The following is a 20,113-nucleotide window of genomic DNA, read 5'->3' on the forward strand; positions in this document are numbered from 1 at the left end:
CATCGGAGCAACCAAGGAAGAATTCTCTGACCATCAGTGCGGGTGAAGTCCTTTCTCATGAGGCACAGTTCTTTCATAGAGAAAGGCTGGACAAGATCATTGTTGTCATCTGACTGAGGAGGGCCTGCTGTTCTATCTGCTTGAGCGCGGTCTGATTTGTTATCTGTTTGAGGTACCTGCTCCATCAACTGATTTAGAATCCTCTGCTTCCTCAGTCTTAGCCTCTGTTGCTTTAAGAAACTCTGGATATCTCAGATGGGAGCGGGTTTAAAGGAGGGGAGCGTTTTGCGTTTTCTTTACTCCTGGTCACAGGATGAACCAGCTTGGTTCAAAAGGGAGTGGACTTCATCTTTGTAGAAGCAGCTGTTTTTGTAGCAGTGCGAGGGGTGGTGTCGGCAGCAGTGGTGGTGGCAGCAGCAGTGGCAGCAGCATTGCCTGTGGGGGAGTGGCAGTGAGTGGAGCAACACCTCACCCTACGTATCCACAACACATTATAAACATTCAGCAGAAGCATCCCCACTGCAACAGTGCTATTCAGATCAAGATTTGGGAGATTCAGCTCAAAAGAAAATGGAGAGGTAATATTGAACCAGAAACTGCTGTTACCAACATGGACTGTGCTGTTCACTTTAGGAGTTGTACCTCTAGGATTTGTACTGTAACTGTACACATACAGTGCCCCCAGAAAGATCAGTATCATAACCCCTAGACTCACTAGGCTGATAATTATACAGTTGATGATGGCTACAGTTCTGTCAATAAACCATACAACAATCACAAGAGCAGCTCCACAGAGCAGAACGCTCTCGGCCGCACACCACATGGACAGTTGCAGGTTTGGAAAAAGATCCAGTAGATTCATTGCAGAAAGTGTCTGTTCAGTTTTCAACCCATCAGGAAATTCAGCAGAGCTGTTGCCCATTGCTATCTGAGGGATTCCTCCCATCAGAGGTGGAATTTTGAACACTCCCAATTAGTGAAAATGCATAACCTGGGCTTAAAATCGAGCCCCATATTGGGCTCCAATAAATTGTTGTCACCATTTAACTCGGGTTCGACAACAATGCTCTCAATCCCCTCCCCCTCCCACCCAGGTAGGGAAGGAGAGAGAGAAAAAGAGAGAGACTTGGCTGGATTGAAAACTAAACTACACAGCTTTAATTAAACATTAATGAATGATATAAGAAAATAGATACAATTATATACAAATATGTTCAGGTATCTGCAAAAGCCTCTCACTTCCCCCATCCCCAGCAACTCCCACAGCATCTCCTGAACTGGAACAGTCCCAAAAAATCCCAGACGGCTGCTGGAGAAAACAGAGAGTGATGAGGCTCAGTCTCCCTGGGGTTCCACAGTGAGGGAGGGAAGGAGTCCTCCCCGGACGACGGCCATGGATGGAGGAGAAGGGAAGAAGGAGCATGAAGGAAATTGTCTTCTGTGATCTCTGACCTTCCTCTGAGCTCATGTAGATATATGGAATGGAAGATCTCTGGCCAGTTTTATTGTCTGTCTAATTTAGCTTCCTACGGGGAGGGGGGGGGGTCATAGATCTCCCCATAGTGTCTGAGCTGGCAAAAAAAAAGATGTGACCTTGAAGCCCCAGCAGTTAGAGAAACATTCCTCTCTTATCAGCTTTATCTGGAAGGCTCTGTGGCTGGTTAAAAGAAAGCTTAATGAAGGAAAATAAAAATCAGTAAAAGGAAAATTAATTTCATCCTGGTTTAAACCAGGACAGTTGTAGAATGGTGTTAAGTGGCCTGAGACTGACACTGTGGAATGTAATGCATTGCTACAGTTCATGTAGGAAGGAAAGCGGGATGAGGTCAGATATGCAGAAATGTCTTTCACTCTGAGGAACCATCTGGAATGGCAAAGGGACTGTGATTTCAGTTGGACATTAGAAATGGTGTTGGCATTAGAAAAGGACTGATTGAAGGGAGGAGGCAAGTTGAAAAGCTGTCATTTGGCATGTAGTGTAGGTCAGAGGTGCACTAAGTCGAGAGAGGAATTGGATGATGTGGAGAACTGGCCTCCAAAAGTGGTGTATTGAGGGTGTACAGAATGGATATCATGTTGGGAGATGAAGGATTGGTAGGTAAACAATGTCTCAGTATGGGAAACTGATAAATGGAAAAGAATACTTGAAATAGCCCGAGCCAATCCTCACTTTTCTGTAGGGTGGGTTCCATCCCACCAGGCTAACATCAAAAGTGAGGCAGCAAAATGGAACAGTGGGGTAGATGAGCTCTCCAGAATAAACGTGATTGAAGTAAGGGAAGCATTAATGCAAGAGGAAGGAAAAGAGCAGGGAAGATTGCTTGAATGGCTTCGTTGCAAAAGGGGTCACTCAGGCCTGTATAAAGAAGCCCAGGCAGGGGCTGGCCTGTTAGCAAAGCAATGTGCAAAACTCCTGTATCCGCATGCGAACACCCCCCCACTAAAGAGAATCTGCATAGAAGGGGTAATAAACAATTGTGGGAGACTTGGCAAATTGATTCTATTGGTCTCTTTAGCAAGTCAAAAGAAAAATGCTATGTCCTTGTAGCTGTGGAGGTAATCTCAGGTTTAACGTATGCAGAATCCTGTTCAAAAGCTACCGGGAACAACGCTGTCCATGTCTTAGGAAAACATTTGTCATATTGTGTCCAGTTCTGGGCCCCTCAGTTCAAGAAGGACAGGGAACTGCTTGAAAGAGTCCAGCGCAGAGCCACAAGGATGATTAAGGGAGTTGAACATCTCCCTTATGAGGAAAGGCTGAGGGAGCTGGGTCTCTTTAGTTTGGAGAAAAGGAGACTGAGGGGTGACCTCATCAATGTTTACAAATACGTAAAGGGTGAGTGTCAAGACGATGGAGTTAAGCTTTTTTCAGTGAAGACCAGTGATAGGACAAGGAGTAATGGATACAAGTTGGAGCATAGGAGGTTTAAGATGAATATCAGGAAAAATTTTTTTACTGTAAGAGTGACAGAGCACTGGAACAGGCTGCCCAGAGAGGTTGTGGAGTCTCCTTCGCTGGAGACATTCAAAACCCGCCTGGACGCCTTCCTGTGTGATGCACTCTAGGAGACCCTGCTCTGGCGGGGGGGTTGGACTAGATGATCTTTCGAGGTCCCTTCCAACCCCTAGGATTCTATGATTCTATGATTCTACCTAAGCCACGAAGAATTCAAGGGATCTCACTGCACCGCACACACTGTCCAGCAGTGGGCCGAGAGTGGAATTCCTTGGGTTGGATCTGTTCTTCATGTATTGTAAATAATAGATATGTAGTTACATTGGTAACACTCTGGAACTCTGAGAAACGGTGTTTATCACAGACCACTCAAAAGAGGACTGCCCACCCCCGGAGAGGGATCTAGTCATACTGTGTATCAGGAACTGGTCATTCCTCAGCACAGAACAGTAACATCACGGTAGCACCAAACAGAAGAGTTCTCAGAGTGTTGATGCTGGCACAATGGATCCCAATTACAACACCCGACTTGGTGCAACCTACTGCTCATAAACTAAGACACGAGCCATGGCATAAGAACCACTTTATTAATTGGGAACAAAATATCAGCAACATTTTTGAATGTCAGGAGTTAATGCATATGTTGAGGTCAGCAAGTCTGGATATTTAACTTCTCGACTTCTCCCCAAACTCTGGAAGGGAACATGTCATATAGGAATCTGAATCAAAAATGGGAGTCTGCTAGAAATGAAACCAAGTTATTCAAATGATAAAAGACTTAGCAAAACGAATTGAAGAAGCTGCTTATGTTCCTGTCCAGGCTTAGGAAGGGGTCAACTGGCCCAGTTGTTTTTGGGATTTGGTTTGTTGTTTTTGTGTTCTTTTCTAGGAGGAGTTGGGGATCGGTTTTATTTAAGTGTTGGAATTATTTTCTTAACTTTTATTATATCATGTATTATGTCCAGATGTCATCTCATGTCCAACAGGAGAGTGGTGAGATCTTTGGAAAAGGGGGTAAAAGCAGAATAGACGTTTAAGGTGCCTTTTGAGATAATGTTTGTCCATGTTCTTGAATGCACTGGTTAATGTTCATGCAAAGTATTTAAGGTGTTACGACTCTTTTTTCATGGATACATGCTTGAAACTTTTCACGTAGCTAAGTGTTCTATGATACATAATTGCAATTTTTGCAAGCAACTTTCAAACAGAGAGAAGAACGCAAAGAAGTTATTATGGATCAACTCAGTGAGAGCCACGGGGGGAAGGGTGGAGAAGTGGCCTCCAAAAGTCTGTCTCTCACTGAAATTGACTGTAATAGAGAGAGGTAACAGAAAAAAGAAGATACAACTAAAGGAGAAACGATGGCAAGACTGCAGGGTGGGGGCCACGGCTGGGACTTCATCACGAGCTGCACGTAGACCTGGGAGCTGCAGCCTAAGACTGCAAAGCAAGGAACGTGAGGCCGATAATGATCCAGCGCCCAGTGCCCGCTGGTCCTGGGATAAGGGAGAGAGAAGAAAAGGAGACAAAAGAGAGAGGAGAAGGAAAACCAAAGAAAGGGAACCAAGCTGAAAGCTGCCCTCGCTGAGACCACCCCAGGCTGTGACTTTGCCACCAGACCCGAGTCCAGGGAGGAAAACAGCTCTTCAGGCTCCTCGCCTCTCCAGCGCTCCTGAGATCATGGGAAGAAAGCTCTTCAGGGCGATAGCGCTGAGTGGCCCTGCCACCTGTGCTGTGCCCAGAGTCCAGAAGGAGCAGTCCCCTGTGTGCCCAGGCACACTGTAGCTGGGCTGCCAGCCAGAGGCATCAGAAGGACGAAGGAAGCAGCTGCTGCAGCCTCGCAGCCCCTGCTGTCCCTGCAGCTGCTGGCACCTACGCTGGATCTGCCACTGTTGCCACAACTCACCTCAAGCCCCTGAGTCCCTGTGGACGTGAGCACAACATCACCATTCAGACCTTTCACCTCTAACACTTTCTCCCGTCAGGTGTGTCATTGGCCCCTCACTTGCACTCACTTTCCTTGACCCGCAAGGGAATGGCTCGGGCTCGTGACCACCCTCTCTGTTATTGCTCTCATACACACATATTCCCTGGGGTATTTACGACATCTCTTCCCACTCTCTGCTGCTCTTTTTGATATTTTAGTAGAAGTTAAAACTTGCCCGTGTGTGTGTGTTTGTGCTTCCAAGAGGAGCTTATCGATTGGTTATATACCCGGTGGAAGCAAACAGGCTCCCAGCCAGGGATGGACCCACTGAAATCATTCAAAGGCTATCCTGACTATATGGGTGTCAGAAAAACCCTCACAAACAAACAAACAGGGTGATTGTGCCCTGAGATAAGGTAGTTTTGACCAAAAACCGGGTTCTAAGCACAACAGATGAAAGCTTGGAAGATTTCGTACCCCCACCGCCATTACCTGCACCATTGTCAGAAGGGTTTGAAAACCCCCCTAAGGGAGATGATGGTCCTAGAAAAAAAAAAAAAGAAAAAAAAAAAGAATGATGATTCCTCCTCAATGGAGAAATGTTTTCCTGTCACTGCCAGACCTTGGAGCAAACAACTGGCAGGTCCAGTAACTTCAGCACCGCTCGGACAGAAGTGACAGTTGAGGGGCCAGCGAGATGAAAGGTCCCTTTTAGCATGAGCTACCAGACCTTGATGCCTGGTAAGAAGTTGTTAAGAATTATTGAGATGATCCTGTGGGGGTATCAGAGCAGTCTGAATTAATTCTTAAAAACAAGGACCCTGATTGGAGTGACATCGATTTCATGCTGGATGCTTTAACCGAAACAGAAAAAGACTTGGTCATAAAAACTGGTTGTACTCAAGTCCAGGCTCAAATATCAGCAGGAACACTCACTGCAGAGGCAGATCAACCTGTGCCCCTGACTGAATGATGTGATAGAGTCTCAAACATTAAAACTATATCCAGAATGGATAAAACTTGGACTAGAAGATGCAATCTCTAAGGCTTTACACAAGCATTGAAATATAAACTGGGAAAACAAGTTGGAATTCATCGATTTTTGTACACACTGGGATCTCCTAAATCATTTTTGGGAAGGGACTTGCTGGAACTAATGGAAGCCAAGATTGTTGTGGAAAAAGGAAAAGCTACCATAGAAGTTGATGAAGAAAATTTAATTCATGTTTGGAGTCCAGCATTGATCCAGAATGAAGCGAGCCTGAAGTTCCTCAGGAATTCATGGACCAGGTGTATCCAGGGGGTTGGGATACAGAAATACCTGGAAGGGCAAAGAATGCCTCCCCAGTAGTAGTAGAACTGAAACCAAGTGTGAGCCTGGGGAAAATGCAGCAATATCCTTTCAAATCGGAAGATAGAGAAGAAGTTAAAAACAGAATAGGCAAGTTTTTAAGCAATGCACTTCTGGGGGTGTCACGAGCCGATGCCAGGGGTGGATCAGCTCTCAGGTGCTGCCGCGACTTCCCGCCCCCAGTTTGGAGGGGTTGTTGAATGAGCCCGAGGGTCACACGTGGCGTTCGCCCCTCACAGAGGAAGGGCCGCTGCGGAACCGTGTTTTAGAGCGGCAGTGAGAATGCACCCCCAGCACTCCCACAAAGTGCTGCTGACACCGATGTGTAGTTTACGAATTAACCGGTTTGTTAAGGGTTGACACAAACTGTGGGATGAGGTTTAGCGAAAATGTAAAACTGGCAAATGGCTCCCAGGGCTAGATCAGGGAAGTCATGTGTCCTTCGGGGAGGGGATGCAAAAAGTGCTGTGTCCTTAAGGCGTTGTCTCCGAGAGAGGGTTGTGGATGAAAGGAGAGGGAGGGGGGAGTTGAGCCCGGCAGGACAGTTGGAGTGTGTGTGTGTCTTTACCCTTGCGTGGCGTGTGGCTCCTGGGATGGGGCTTCTTTTCCAGCTGGGAGGGCTCGGCAGGTCCAGGCCCGCCCGGGGGGTCATAGACACGACTCTGCCCCTCCCGGTTGTGCCTGAGGACACAGGGCAAAGACGTGACCTTGGAATCTCTAACATAAACATCGCATTGTTATCAGCCCCTGGCTGGAACACTCGCTGCTGCTGAAAGAGCTGACTGAAGGAAAAACCATCAGGAAAAGGAAAATTGGCTTCATGCTGGCTGAAACCAGGAGAGACAGGGCCGGGGATAGCTTGGAGATCTAAGCTTCCTGAGGCTGGATCAGCGGCACCGAGGTGGGACGTGTCCCCTCCCCCCCATGACACAAACCTGATGTTCCTCCCATGACACAATCTTACCTGGAATTGAAACGCTTTTGTGTCAGTGCGCACTGATGTCCGGACATGAACACACATGTGCACACACACACACACACACACGTGTAACAACCCCCCAGCTCCCCCAAACTTCCCACCCCTGCCCCGGACACCCCAACCCCTCCCAGGCCCCGCCCCCCTCGGCCCCGCCCCTTCATTTCCTGCCCTTCCCACCATCGCGCTGCAGCTCCCGGCAGGTTTCGCTCCGCAGCCGGGACCCCCCAGTTGGTGCCCGAGAGAGCATCGCCCCCCGGGCTGGGCTGTGCCCCCTCTGCAGGTACCGGGGGTGGGGAGTGAGGGGGGTTATCGCTATAACCCCACACTGGGTGTGAGCTGGTGGGGATGGCGGTACAAGGAGGGAACCCAGCAAATCCCCGTGGTGTGGGGGCTGTGATTGTGTCCTGGTTTGGGCCTGACCCACCACAAGGAACCAGGCGGCTGCTCACTCACCCCCCCCTGCCCTCCCTCTGTGGGATGGGGAGGACAAGAACCAAGTAGAAGCCTCTGGGTCGAGACAAGGACAGGGAGGGTTCGCTCACCTATTATGGTCAGTGACTGAACTTGGGGAAAAAGTCAATTCGATTTATCACTAATCAAATGCAAACAGAACAAAAAGCAGAGCTCAAACGCCTCACCCCACCCCTCCCCGTTTCCCGGCCCCAAATTCCTTTGATCCCCGTTTCTGTCCCTGCTCCCCCCAGCGGCACAGGGGGACAGGGAAGGGGCTTTCCGGCCAGTTGGTCACTCGCTGTTTTCAGCTGCTCCTTCCCCGTCCTGGGGAGGACTCCTCACAGCCTTCCCCTGCTCCAGCGCGGGGTCCCTGCCACGGGAGAGAGTCCTTCACTAACCCCCTGCTCTCATTGGTCTCCACAGAGTTCTCTACCTCTCCCTCTTCTCTGCTCTCACATTTCCCCTCCTTTCCTATCTCAGTGGCAGAGGCCCATCCATGGTCTCTGATGCCTCAGCCTTGGCCAGAGCTGTGGCTGCAGGTTTTGGAGCTGGGGGACCTCACCTGAGCCACCCCATGTCTCCCCCCCTTCAGCACCCACACCAAACCAAACCAGCACATCATAGACATCTACCAGGTGTGTTGTCCCACAGGAGGACCCCTACATCAGTCCAGGAGTGGTTGGGTCTGCAATGGGAGGATGCCCAAATTACCTCAAGGAAGGTGGGTGCAATGGCAGGAGCCCAATTCATCCCAGGAATATCTGAGGCCCCCAGCACTCCCCAAAGACCCTGCACCCAGTATCCCCCCACCTAACTGTTCTGCGATGCCAGTGTAGCCCCTATAGCCCAGTTTAGTGTGTGTGTGTGGGTGTCCAACTCCATGGGTAACCCTCTATTTCACCTTGCTCCCCATTTTCTTCCAGAGCGGATTTGATGTGACCCCTGCACCATTGAAAACCCTGGAAGTGCCCTGAGGGCAGCCACAGCTTGAACCAAAATTCAGCTTTCTGGACCCATTCACGTGCCCTGAGTGTGGGAGAGCTTTTGGTCATGGCTCAACCTTGGTGAAACATCATCCAATCCATGTTGGAGACCTTGCTGTTGGTGAGGAACCTCGAAAAGTGTCAGGATCCTACCAGCCCATCTCCAATCATCCACAGAGGCAAATGGCCCTATAGGTGTTTCCCTGTTGGAGTCACCTCGTGTCTGGTCCCACGGTGACACTCGTGTCCCGGTGCCATGTCCTACAACTGCCACCACTGTGGGAAAACTTTTAACAGGAGATCAAATTTCACCCAACACCAGCGAATCCACACAGAGGAGAGACCCTTCAGGTGTCTGGAGTGCGGGAAGGGTTTTACTTACAACTTTCATTTAACCCGGCACCAGCGAATGCACAGAGGGGAGAAACCCTTCAGGTGCCTGGAGTGTGGGAAGAGCTTTGCCACAAGCTCTGCACTCATTGAGCATCAACGCATCCACACAGGAGAGAAACCCTACATGTGTCCCCATTGCCAGAAGAGCTTCAGACACAGGTCCAACTTCTGGAGGCATCAACAGCTCTATACAGATGAGCAAACCTGTAGCTGCTCCCAAGGTGAGAAGAGGTCTGACAACTGCCAGCACTGCAAGGAAGATTTTCTCAGCAGATCATCTATAACTAAAACCCAGGAACTCCAAATGGTTGAGAGACCCTACAAGTGTCTGGACTGTGGGAAGAGTTTTCTTAACAAATCCAACTTAACCCAGCACCAGCAAATCCACACAGGCAAGAGACCCTTCAGGTGTCTGGAGTGTGGGAAGAGTTACCTCCACAAATACCAATTAACCCGGCACCAGCGAATCCACACGGGTGAACGTCCCTACACGTGTCCTGACTGTGGGAAGAGCTTTGTCTGGAACTCTTTGCTCATCAGCCATAGACGAATCCACACAGGAGAGAAACCCTACACGTGTCCCCAGTGCCAGAAGAGCTTCAGTTGCAGCTCCAACTTACGGCAACATCAACGGCTCCACACGGGTGACCGACCCTACACGTGTCTGGAGTGTGGGAAGAGCTTTGCTGACAAGTCCTCATTAAATAAACACCACCAGACCCACACAGATGAGAGACCCTACATGTGTCTGGAGTGTGGGAAGAGCTTCCGTAGGAGCAGCATTTGGATGTGTCACCAACATGTGCACAAGGGAGAAAAACCCTACGTGTGTCCCAAATGCAAGAAGAAGTTTACGAGCAGCTCAAACCTCAACTGTCACCTCCGGGTCCACACAGAAGAGAAGCCCTACACGTGTCCTGACTGTGGGAAGAGCTTTGCCTGGAGCTCTAAGCTCATCAGCCATCAACGCATCCACACAGGAGAGAGACCCTACATATGTCCAAAGTGCCAGAAGAGGTTCAGACACAGCTCCAACTTGTCGAAACATCAACAAGTGCATAGAGATGATTGACCTGTAGCTGCTCCCAGGGTGAGAAGGGGTCCTATGACTGCCAGCACTGCAGGAAAGATTTTCTCAGCAGATCATCTATAACCCAGAACCAGCAACTGCAAACGGGTGAGAGACCCTACAAGTGTCTGGAGTATGGGAAGGGCTTTGTCCACAAATCCTCATTAAATAGACACTGCCAGACCCACATGGGGGAGAGACCCTTCAGGTGTCTGGAGTGTGGGAAGAGCTTTGCCTGGAGCTCTGTGCTCATCCAGCATCAACGCATCCACACAGGAGAGAAACTGTACACGTGTCCCCAGTGCCAGAAGAGCTTCTCTGACTGTCCCCGCTTGTGGAAACATCTACGGCTCCATACAGGTGAATGACCCTTTAGCTGCTCCCAGTGTGAGAAGAGATTTTACCAGAGAGCAGATCATATGTGTCATGGCCAGATCCACCTCAGGGATCATCAAGAATGAAGGAGTACGGTCAAGATCACCATATTTCCAAAATGGGATGAAAACAATGTTTGTATCATGGTGACACTGTCCTTGAGGGACAAAGTGTATGTGGTGTGAGGGACCTACGGTGTTTTTTGAATGGGGGAAAATATCCATAGGGAGCATTTTAGTAAGAATTAGTGATGGAATTTACAAGGAAAAGGGGCAACAAGGTGGGATTGGGTAGTTTTGAGGTGAAAATTGCCTTTCTAGGCAAATTGTCTTCTAGGATGCTGTTCTGGGGAGAATGAGACCCAAGAATTGTTCTCTGCTCTTCATTGTCCACCTGTGGTGGCTGGAAAATGGGGACACACACACTTCCTGAAATAACTGGAGCCTTGATACCATTTGGGGGTTGTTTTAGAGGTAAGAAAACAGAACTTGGATTTGCTTTGTGTAAATTTTCTTGGCAGGAGCTGTGCAGAGGAGTACAAGATGAGCAGTGATCAAGTGGGCCTTGGACTTGACAAGTTGATGCTGGGTGGGGAGGACAGGCCTGACTGGCAGGAAGGGATCCATCCTGTCCTTGTCTGCTTGTTCTCACACCCAGGTCCCTAATAGCTAGAGGGTGGGCATGATTTGTGAAGTGCAGCCAAGGCTGCACACATACTGCGTGTCTCCCTTACCTTCTTCCTAATTAATTAAGATTATTAGTCTGTAAAGACCCAATGAATACTCTAGTTATGACCTTATCAAAAGGTAACAAATTAGTTCTTCAATACTTTGTTTGGGGAGGGAAGAGCCCCTTCCTTGGGTCTGCTCAATGGGCCTGATCCTCTCTTCTTCCCCCAGGCAAGCACACTGCCTTGGGTGAGATATGGTGATTTTCACCTTTTGGAGAGGGGTGAAAACATCCCTGGGTGTGCTGTGCATTGTGCACTTTGTGTTGCTATTGCTGCAAGATTAACCCTTGTCCTGGTTGAGCCAGGATGAAGCCAATTTTCCTTTTACGCATTTGTTTTTCCTTCAGTAACCTTTCTTTCAACTAGTCACAGAGCGTTCCAGCTAGGAATGGTAATAAACAGTGGAATGTTTTTCTAACTGCTGGGTCTTCAAGGTCACACCTTCACTCTGCCGGCTCAGACACTACGGGGAGATCTATAACCCCCCGGAGGAGGGTGAGTTAGACAGACAGCAAAACTGGCCAGAGATGTTCCATTCCATAGAGCTACGTGAGCTCAGAGGAAGGTCAGAGATCAGAGAACAGGAACTTCCTTCCTGTTTCTTCTTCCCTTCTCCTCCACCCACAACCGGTGTCCGGGGAGGACTCCGTCCATCCCTCACTGTGGACCCCCAGGCTCCAGCTCTCCTGACCCTCATCACTCTGCCTCTCTTGAGAAACTCTTGGTTTTTTGGGAGTTTTTGCAGCTCAGGAGATGCTGTGGGAAGTGCTGGGGTTGGGGGGAGGTGAGAGGCTTTTGGAGATATCTGAACACATTTGTATATAATTGTATATATTTTCTTTTATCATTAGTGTTTAATTAAAGCTGTGTAGTTTAGTTTTCAATCCAGCCCAGTCTCTCTCTCTTTCTCTCTTTCCTTCCCTACCAAGGTGGGACAGGGAGGGGATCAACAGCACTGTGGTTGAACCCGAGTCAAATGGTGACCCCTGTCTTATAGCACTGGCATTTTTGTAAAGGTATTCTTTAGTACTCAATGACAAGTGCTTTGTTTGGGATAAGACCTTCTTTGTTTATCTCTGACTTCACTCTGAGGAGCCATCCGGAATGGCAAAGGGACTGAAATATCAGTTGGGCACTAGAAATGGTGTTGGCATTAGAAAAGGACTGATTGAAGGGAGGAGGCAAGTTGAAAAGCTGTCATTTGGCATGTAGTGTAGGTCAGAGGTGCACCAAATCGAGAGAGGAATTGGATGATGTGGAGAACTGGCCTCCAAAAGTGGTTTATCGAGGGTGTACAGAATGGATATCATGTTGGGAGATGAAGGATTGGAAGGTAAACAATGTCTCAGTATGGGAAACTGATAAATGGAAAAGAATACTTGAAATAGCCCGAGCCAATCCTCACTTTTCTGTAGGGTGGGTTCCATCCCACCAGGCTAACATCAAAAGTGAGGCAGCAAAATGGAACAGTGGGGTAGATGAGCTCTCAAAAATAAGTGTGATTGAAATTGTATCAATTGGTCACCACAGGATGGGCCTGGTTTGAGCCAGGATGAAGCCACTTTTCCTTTTACTGACTTCTTTTCCTTCAGTAAGCTCTCTTTAACTAGCAGTAAGTGTTCCAGCTGGGACTGGTGACAAAAGCTGGAATGTTTTTTAATTGCTGGGCCTCAAAGGTCACATCTTTGCTCTTCCAGCTCAGGCACTACAGGCAGATCTATGACCCCCCCTAGGAGGCTGAGTTAGACAGACAGCAAAACTGGCCAGAGATGTTCCATTCCATAGAGCTACGTAAGCTCAGAGGAAGGTCAGAGATCACAGAAGACAACTTCCTTTGTGCTTCTTCTTCCCTTTTCCTCCACCCATGGCCGGCGTCCGGGGAGGACTCCGTCCATCCCTCACCGTGGACCCCCAGGCTCCAGCTCTCCTGACCCTCATTACTCTCTGCTTTCTCCAGCAGCTGTTTGGGATTTTTCGGGACTGTTCCAGCTCAGGAGATGCTGTGGGAGTTGCTGGGGGTGGGTGGAAGCAAAAGGCTTTTGCTCATATCTGAACATATTTCCATATAATATGTATATATTTTCTTACATCATTAGTGTTTAATTAAAGCTGTGTAATTTAGTTTTCAATCCAGCCAAGTCTCTCTCTTTTTCTCTCTCTCCTTCCCTACCTGGGTGGGACAGGGAGGGGATCGAGAGCGTTGTTATCAAACCTGCGTCAAATGGTGACAATTTATTGGTGCCCAACGTGGGGCTCGATTTTAAGCTTGGATTATACATTTTCATTAATTGCAAGCATTCAAAATTCCATCTCTGGTGGGAGGAATCCCTCAGCAATGGGCAACAGTTCTGTTGATTGAAAGATTGAAAACTAAAATGGTTTGAATTTCCTAAATTTCCTGATGGGTTGAAAACTGAACAGACACTTGCTGCAATGAATCTACTGGATCTTCTTCCAAACATGCAACTGCCCATGTGGTGTGCAGCCGAGAGCATTCTGCTCTGTGGAGCTGCTGTTTTTGTTTCATGGTTTATTGACAGATCTGTAGCCATAATCAACCACATAATTATCAGCCTAGTGATCCTAGAGATTATGATACTGTTCTTTCTGGGGGCACTGTATGTGTACAATTACGGTACAACTCCTAAAGTGAAGAGAACGGTCCATGTTGGTAATAGCAGTAGCAGCTTCAATTTTACCTCTCCGATTTCTTTCAAGCTGAATCTCCCAGATCTTGATCGGAATAACATTGCTGCAGTGGGGATGCTTCTGCTGAATGTTTATAATATATTGTGGATGTGCAGGGTGAGGTGTTGGTGATGAAGTGGGGGCTACGTGGGTGGAAGAGCATTTTTTTGGGGAAAATGGAAAAACCCCCTCAATTTTGGGTGGGCAGGAGCATGCACTGCACCTGAAGGATGTGAGACCCTCCCCTCCCTGTCCCCTGGAAGTGGCTGCAGGGGTGCTGGGGCGTGGTGAGAGCGTGGAGCTGGGATCAAGCTCTCCATCCCTCTCCATCACCCCTGGACAAGGATGAGGGTTCAAACACAACCATGGGGGAGGTTTCTTTGGCCACCAATGGTGAAACAGGGTTGTTGTAATGTATAGTTTGTGAGGTGCTTAGCCTGGAAGATAGGAGTGCTGAGGTGAGCTCTGTGTAGACAACCACAAGAATGTAGCTCTGAGATAACAGGACTTAATCATGGGAACAAGATGCCCCAGCAAGCAAGACCAGGAGGGGTTGGGCCCTTCGGCTGAGTTCATGGAAAGGACACCGTGGTGAAGATGATGAAGTAAACGTCCACCAGAGGTCTTCAAGACCACCAAGAGCCAAAAGTGCATGTGTAGGCGGGGCAGTATAATAATGGAATAATCAGGAAAGTAAAGAATATGTAAAAAGGCTCTTAGATTCAAGAGAATGATGATTCCTCCTCAATGGAGAAATGTTCTCCTGTCACTGCCAGACCTTGGAGCAAACAACTGGCAGGTTCAGTAACTTCAGCACCGCTCGGACAGAAGTGACAGTTGAGGGGCCAACGAGATGAAAGGTCCCTTTTAGCATGAGCTACCAGACCTTGATGCCTGGTAAGAAGTTGTTAAGAATTATCAAGATGATCCTGTGGGGGTATGAGAGTGGTCTGAATTAATTCTTAAAAACAAAGACCCTCACTGAAGTGACGTTGATTTCATGCTGGACGCTTTAACTGTAACAGAACCTAGAAAATGCAATCCCTAAGGCTTTACACAAGCACTGAAATAGAAATCAGGAAAACAAGTTGGAATTCATTGATTTTTGTACATACTGGGATCTCCTAAATCATTATTATCAGAGTGGTTTGAATTAAGTCTTAAAAATCAGGACCTTAGTTGGATCCTTAATGTCATGCTGGATGCTTTAACTGAAACAGAAAAAGAGTTGGTCATAAAAACTGCTTGTACTCAAGTCCAGGCTCAAATATCAGCAGGAACACTCACTGCAGGAGTAGATCAACATGTGCTCCTGACAGATCTTAACTGGGATCTGAATGATGTTATAGTCTCAAACATTGAAAAGATATCAAGAATGGATAAAATTTGGATTAGAAAATTCAGTCCCTAAGGCTGTAAATTGCTCAATGTTTTATGCAGTAAAAGAAGGACAGTCTGAGACTACAACCGAGTTTTCAGATTGGCTGAGAGCAGCAATGTGCAAACTGACTACTTGAGATCCCGCTTCAGAGATGGGACAACAACAGTGAGTGTCATTATTCTTAGGACGCACTATTGGGGACATAAGAAAGAAGCTTCAATAAGATTTAGAAAAGCATGGCGAATTTACTGAAATACAGAAGTAAATGAGAGACACCAGCTGGGAAAGGCAATTGCTGCAGCTCCTGTAGCTGCACGGGGAGTTCAGGAGAACCCCAGACCTCGCAGAGCGGTCGAGAGGGCAGGGGAGTGGCACGAGAAGGTGGAAACGCAGCACCGCGACGCCCCTGAAGGGCGGGTCAGTGCGCATCTTGTAAAGAAACGGGTCACTGGACCAGGGATTGCCCCACGTAAATCAGCAACAGATCATAGTGGTTGCTGACGGAGCAGAACAATGAAGGGAACCTGGGGAATCTACCCTAGCGGATCCATTGGTGCAGTAAAGCTGGGGGAAAACGAGAGGGAAACCGAATTTATGGCAGACATTAGTGCATAATTTTCAGTAATAAACCAAGATTTAGTTCCTATTGATACTGGGTTTGTAACAGTACGTGGTGAAATCAGACAACAAGAGAAGGCATCTTTTCCAGGAGCATCGAAATATAAATTGGGTAAACAAATTGGAATTCATCGATTTTTGTACATACTGGGATCTCCTAAACCGTTATGGGAAGGGACTTGCTTGAACTAATGGAAGCAGACATGGTTTTTGAAAAAAGAAAAAGAAAACTTAGAAGTTGACAAACAAAACTTAATTAATGTTTGGAGTCCAGCATTGATCTAGAATGATGTAAGTCTGAAAGTCCCTCAGGAATTAATGGACCAGGTGTATCCAGGGGTTTGGGATACAGAAACACCTGGAAGAGCAAAGAATGCCTCCCCAGTAGTAGTACAACTGAAACCAAATGTGAGCCTGGTGAAAATTCGGCAATATCCTTTGAAACTGGAACATAGAGAAGGAGTTATAAACATAATTGACATGTTTTTAAGCAATGCACTTTTGGTGGAATGTAAATGAGAACATAACACACCAATTCTCCCAGTGAGAGAAGCAGATGGAAAGGGTTATTGGTTAGGGCAAGATATAAGGGCAATCATTAAGATTACCAAAGATATCCACCCAGTGGTTGCAAAACCTTTGCTGGCAAAATTAAGTGACAATTAAAAATGGTTGATAGTCTTGGATCTAAAAGATGCTTTTTTCTGCCTCCCTTTGGAAAAAGAAAACAAAAATTTATTTGCCTTTGAATTGGAAAATCCTGATTTGGGGAGAAAAACTCAACTTGCTTGGACTGTATTCTCCCAAGGATTCAGGAATAGTCCCATTTTGTTTGGAAACCTGCTGGCCAAAGATCTGGAGGAATGGGCATCTCCTCTGGGAGAAAAGACAGTGCTCGAGTACGTAGATGATCTTCTGATAGCAACCCAAACTAGAGAAGAACGTTAACAATGGACAGCACATCTCCTGTCATGGTTTGAGTCAGGATTGGTGACTGAGCTAATGACAATAAAGCTCTGGATCCCCTCCCACCCGGGTAGGGAAGGAGAGAGAGAATTAGGAGAGAAACTTCTCTGGATGGAAAACTAAACTAGACAGCTTGAATGAAACACTTATGATAAAAGAAAATATACACAATTCAATACAAGTGTGTTCAGGAGTGTGCAAACCCCTCTTGCCTCTCCCCATCCCCACAGCTCCCCTGGCATGTCCTGAGCTGTGAGCAGCCCTGAAATGTCCCAGAGCTGCTGGAGAGAGGGCAGAGCAGCCAGGAGCTGAGGGGACAGTGATGAGGGTCAGGAGTGCACGAGCCTGGGGATCAATGGGGATGGACAGACAGAGCCCTCGCTGGACACTGCCTATGGACAGGAGAGAAAGGGGAGAAGAAACAGGAAGGAATTTGAATCCCATGATCTTTGACCTTAACACCAAGCATGAGATAGATCAATGTATGGAATATTTCTGGTCAACTTTGTTGTCCATCTAGTCTGCTCCTCCCTGTGGGAGGGTCTGTAGATAAGACTCTTCCGCCCCTTTAGCAGCTAAAGCCATAAATCTGACAAGTGGAGCAAAGTGTCCTTGGTCTCTTGGCAGCATCTACAAACATTCCAGTGTTATCAGTCCAGCAGCTGGAAAACTTGCAAGTTTCAGCAAGTGGCTGCTTAGAAGAGAGCTCCCTGAAGGAGAAATATCAGTAAAAAGAAAATGGGCTTCATCCTGGCTCAAACCAGGAGTGTTGATGTGTAGGAGCACTTATAGTTGGTCTGTCCCACTGTGCTCAATTGAACGTGTGTGCACACCCATAAAAAAAAAAGTTTTGAAATGATGTGGGCTCATGTCATGGGGGAGACATCAGGCCTGTGTTGTGTCCAGGGGGATGGCACACATCCCACTTTGCTGGCTGGTCACAAACCTCAATACAAAGGCCACACAAGCATGGAGATAAGGGGATGTGGAATCGCTGCTTTCAGATGGAGGGACAGGAGGACAGTGACCAACCTGGCACTTACCCAGGGAAGGCTCTTCTTGGTCCTTAATTGGCATCTGTCTTGAGAAGGCAAAATGCCCTGAACTGTGAGTGTGTGTGTGACGGGGATGTGTGCGTGAGGGGGACCCTCCCATTGAAGCCACAGGGTTTCAGGCTACAGCCCCTTTCTCTCCAACAAGTCTCCTGTATTGGGCACTGGGGGGGCTGGGCTGCAGTCTGACCTCCCAGGTGTTCATCATCAGTTTATGACTAAAGGATCAGGTGTGTTCATGACCACGAAACGTTTGTGTGTCCCACTGTGCTCAAGTGAGGCTGCATGAGAGTGGATTATCCAAGTGACAAATCCAAAGCAGTGAGAGGGAATTGTGAGGTGATTAATTAAGGCCACAGAAAGAACAAGGCGGAGACAGGCCTTGGTAACTGCAATGGCTACAAAACTGCTATAACAGGGGTTAATCTTGCAGCAGTAGTACACAATATACAGCACACCCAGGGATGCTTTCAACCACTCCCAAGAGGTAAATTTGGGAGATCTCACCCAAGGAGGCATCCCTGCCTGGGGGAAGAAGAGCGGATCAGGTCATGGACCCATGTAGGATGGAGTCATTGGAGGAACATTGTTTGTGTCATGGGGGGGGAGAAGGGGTGTGAACATGTCTGTACATGTCTGTACATGTTTGTACGTGTGTGTACATTAGTATGCACTGACACAAAACTGTTTCAATTCCAGTAAGATTGTGTCATGGGAGAACATCAGGCTTGTGTCATGGTGGGGGGAGAGGACACTTCCCACCTCGGTGCTGCTGATCCAACCCCAGGAAGCTTAGATTTCCAACCTATCCCCGCCCCTCTCTCTCCTGGTTTGAGCCAGGATGGAGTCAATTTTCCTTTTAATGATGTTTTTTCCTTCACTCAACTCTTTCACCAGCAGCGAGTGTTCCAGCCAGGGGCTGATAACAATGCGATGTTTATGTTAGAGATTCCAAGGTCACGTCTTTGCCCTGTGTCCTCAGGCACAACCGGGAGGGGCAGAGTCGTGTCTATGACCCCCCCGGGGGGCTGGACTGGACGGACAGCAACACCGACCAAAGCATTCCATTCCATTCCATTCCATTCCATTCCATTCCATTCCATTCCATTCCATTCCATGTATCTCTGTAAGATCATGTCAAACGTTTCTTTGAGCTGATCACAATGTTTCTGTGTTTCTCTGCGCCTGCACAAGAGATGCTTGAAAACCCTCCCGGGAGCGTTTTGATGGTCTCTGGTGCCCCTTTGTGGTGGTTGGAGAGAGATTTTTCTGGTGACCTTTAGTTGAACCCACATCCTCTGCTTCCAGTTAGGGACCTTGTTCGGTGAAGGGTGACACGGTTTGACTCAGGATCGGCAACTGAACCGAGGGCAATAGAGCCCCATCCCAATCCCCTTCCCCTCCCACCCAGTGAAACAAAGAAAGGTCACCCAACAGTCTAAGCACTGTTCAGTCGGTATCTTTATTCACGGTGCTGGATGCACAGGGAATAGCTCCTCCAAAAATGTGAGCCTCACAGGGTAAGGTGAGAGACATATATACAGCTGATAGTTAATTAAGTGTAATTTTTCTAAGAAACGGTTTACATATTAATTAGTTTCCCATTAAATCATTTACATAAGTGTCCTCCCATTATCGCAAGCATGTTAAGTCCATTAGGGTTTCCTGGGGGTCTTTTACTTCATCCTTGAGTCTTCCTCACAGGAACCTCTGACCAAGTTCTGTCTCTTCTCCCGTTCCTCTCTGCTGACTCCGCAGTAGAATTGGTTACAGCAGCGTCCCTACTCGCAGTTGAATGGCTTCTTTCTTCTTCAAGGACCCTTGTATTTCTTCCCTAAAAGTAGAGAAGAGCTCACACAAAAGACTTCTACAAGTCACTAGCAGTAGGCCCAGATGAGAGATTTACACCCTACAAGCAGTTAACTATTTGAAGTCAGACTTTGGTTAATGCTCTGTTTCATTGCCCCCCTTTTCAAGTTGCAAATTATTTTGCAACAATTCTATAGTAAATCATCCTGCTTTACTGACTTGATAAAATACTTTCCTGTTTCTACCTAATATCTGACTTTGTATCTTTTCCATTCCCAGTAATTTTCTGTTGAATTCCAGCAGCACCTTATAAAACATTTCAGCATAGCAAAAGTTATTATACTTAGTACTAGTAAAATTATTAGCCTGCCATTAATTGCTTT

At 47.5% G+C, this 20,113-nt stretch overlaps 1 protein-coding gene and 1 pseudogene across 1 annotated transcript in view; one reads left to right on the forward strand and one right to left on the reverse strand.

Annotated features, from left to right (window-relative positions):
* Window positions 1-20,113, reverse strand: part of LOC127396196 (zinc finger protein 850-like) — a 183,446-nt gene that overhangs the window by 24,937 nt on the left and 138,396 nt on the right. The window lies entirely within an intron of this gene.
* The window catches only part of LOC127396186 (uncharacterized), a 122,089-nt pseudogene continuing 110,792 nt past the window's right edge, over window positions 8,817-20,113 (forward strand).

This window comes from Apus apus, unplaced genomic scaffold, assembly GCF_020740795.1.
Source record: "Apus apus isolate bApuApu2 unplaced genomic scaffold, bApuApu2.pri.cur manual_scaffold_30_ctg1, whole genome shotgun sequence".
Lineage (NCBI taxonomy): Eukaryota > Metazoa > Chordata > Aves > Apodiformes > Apodidae > Apus > Apus apus.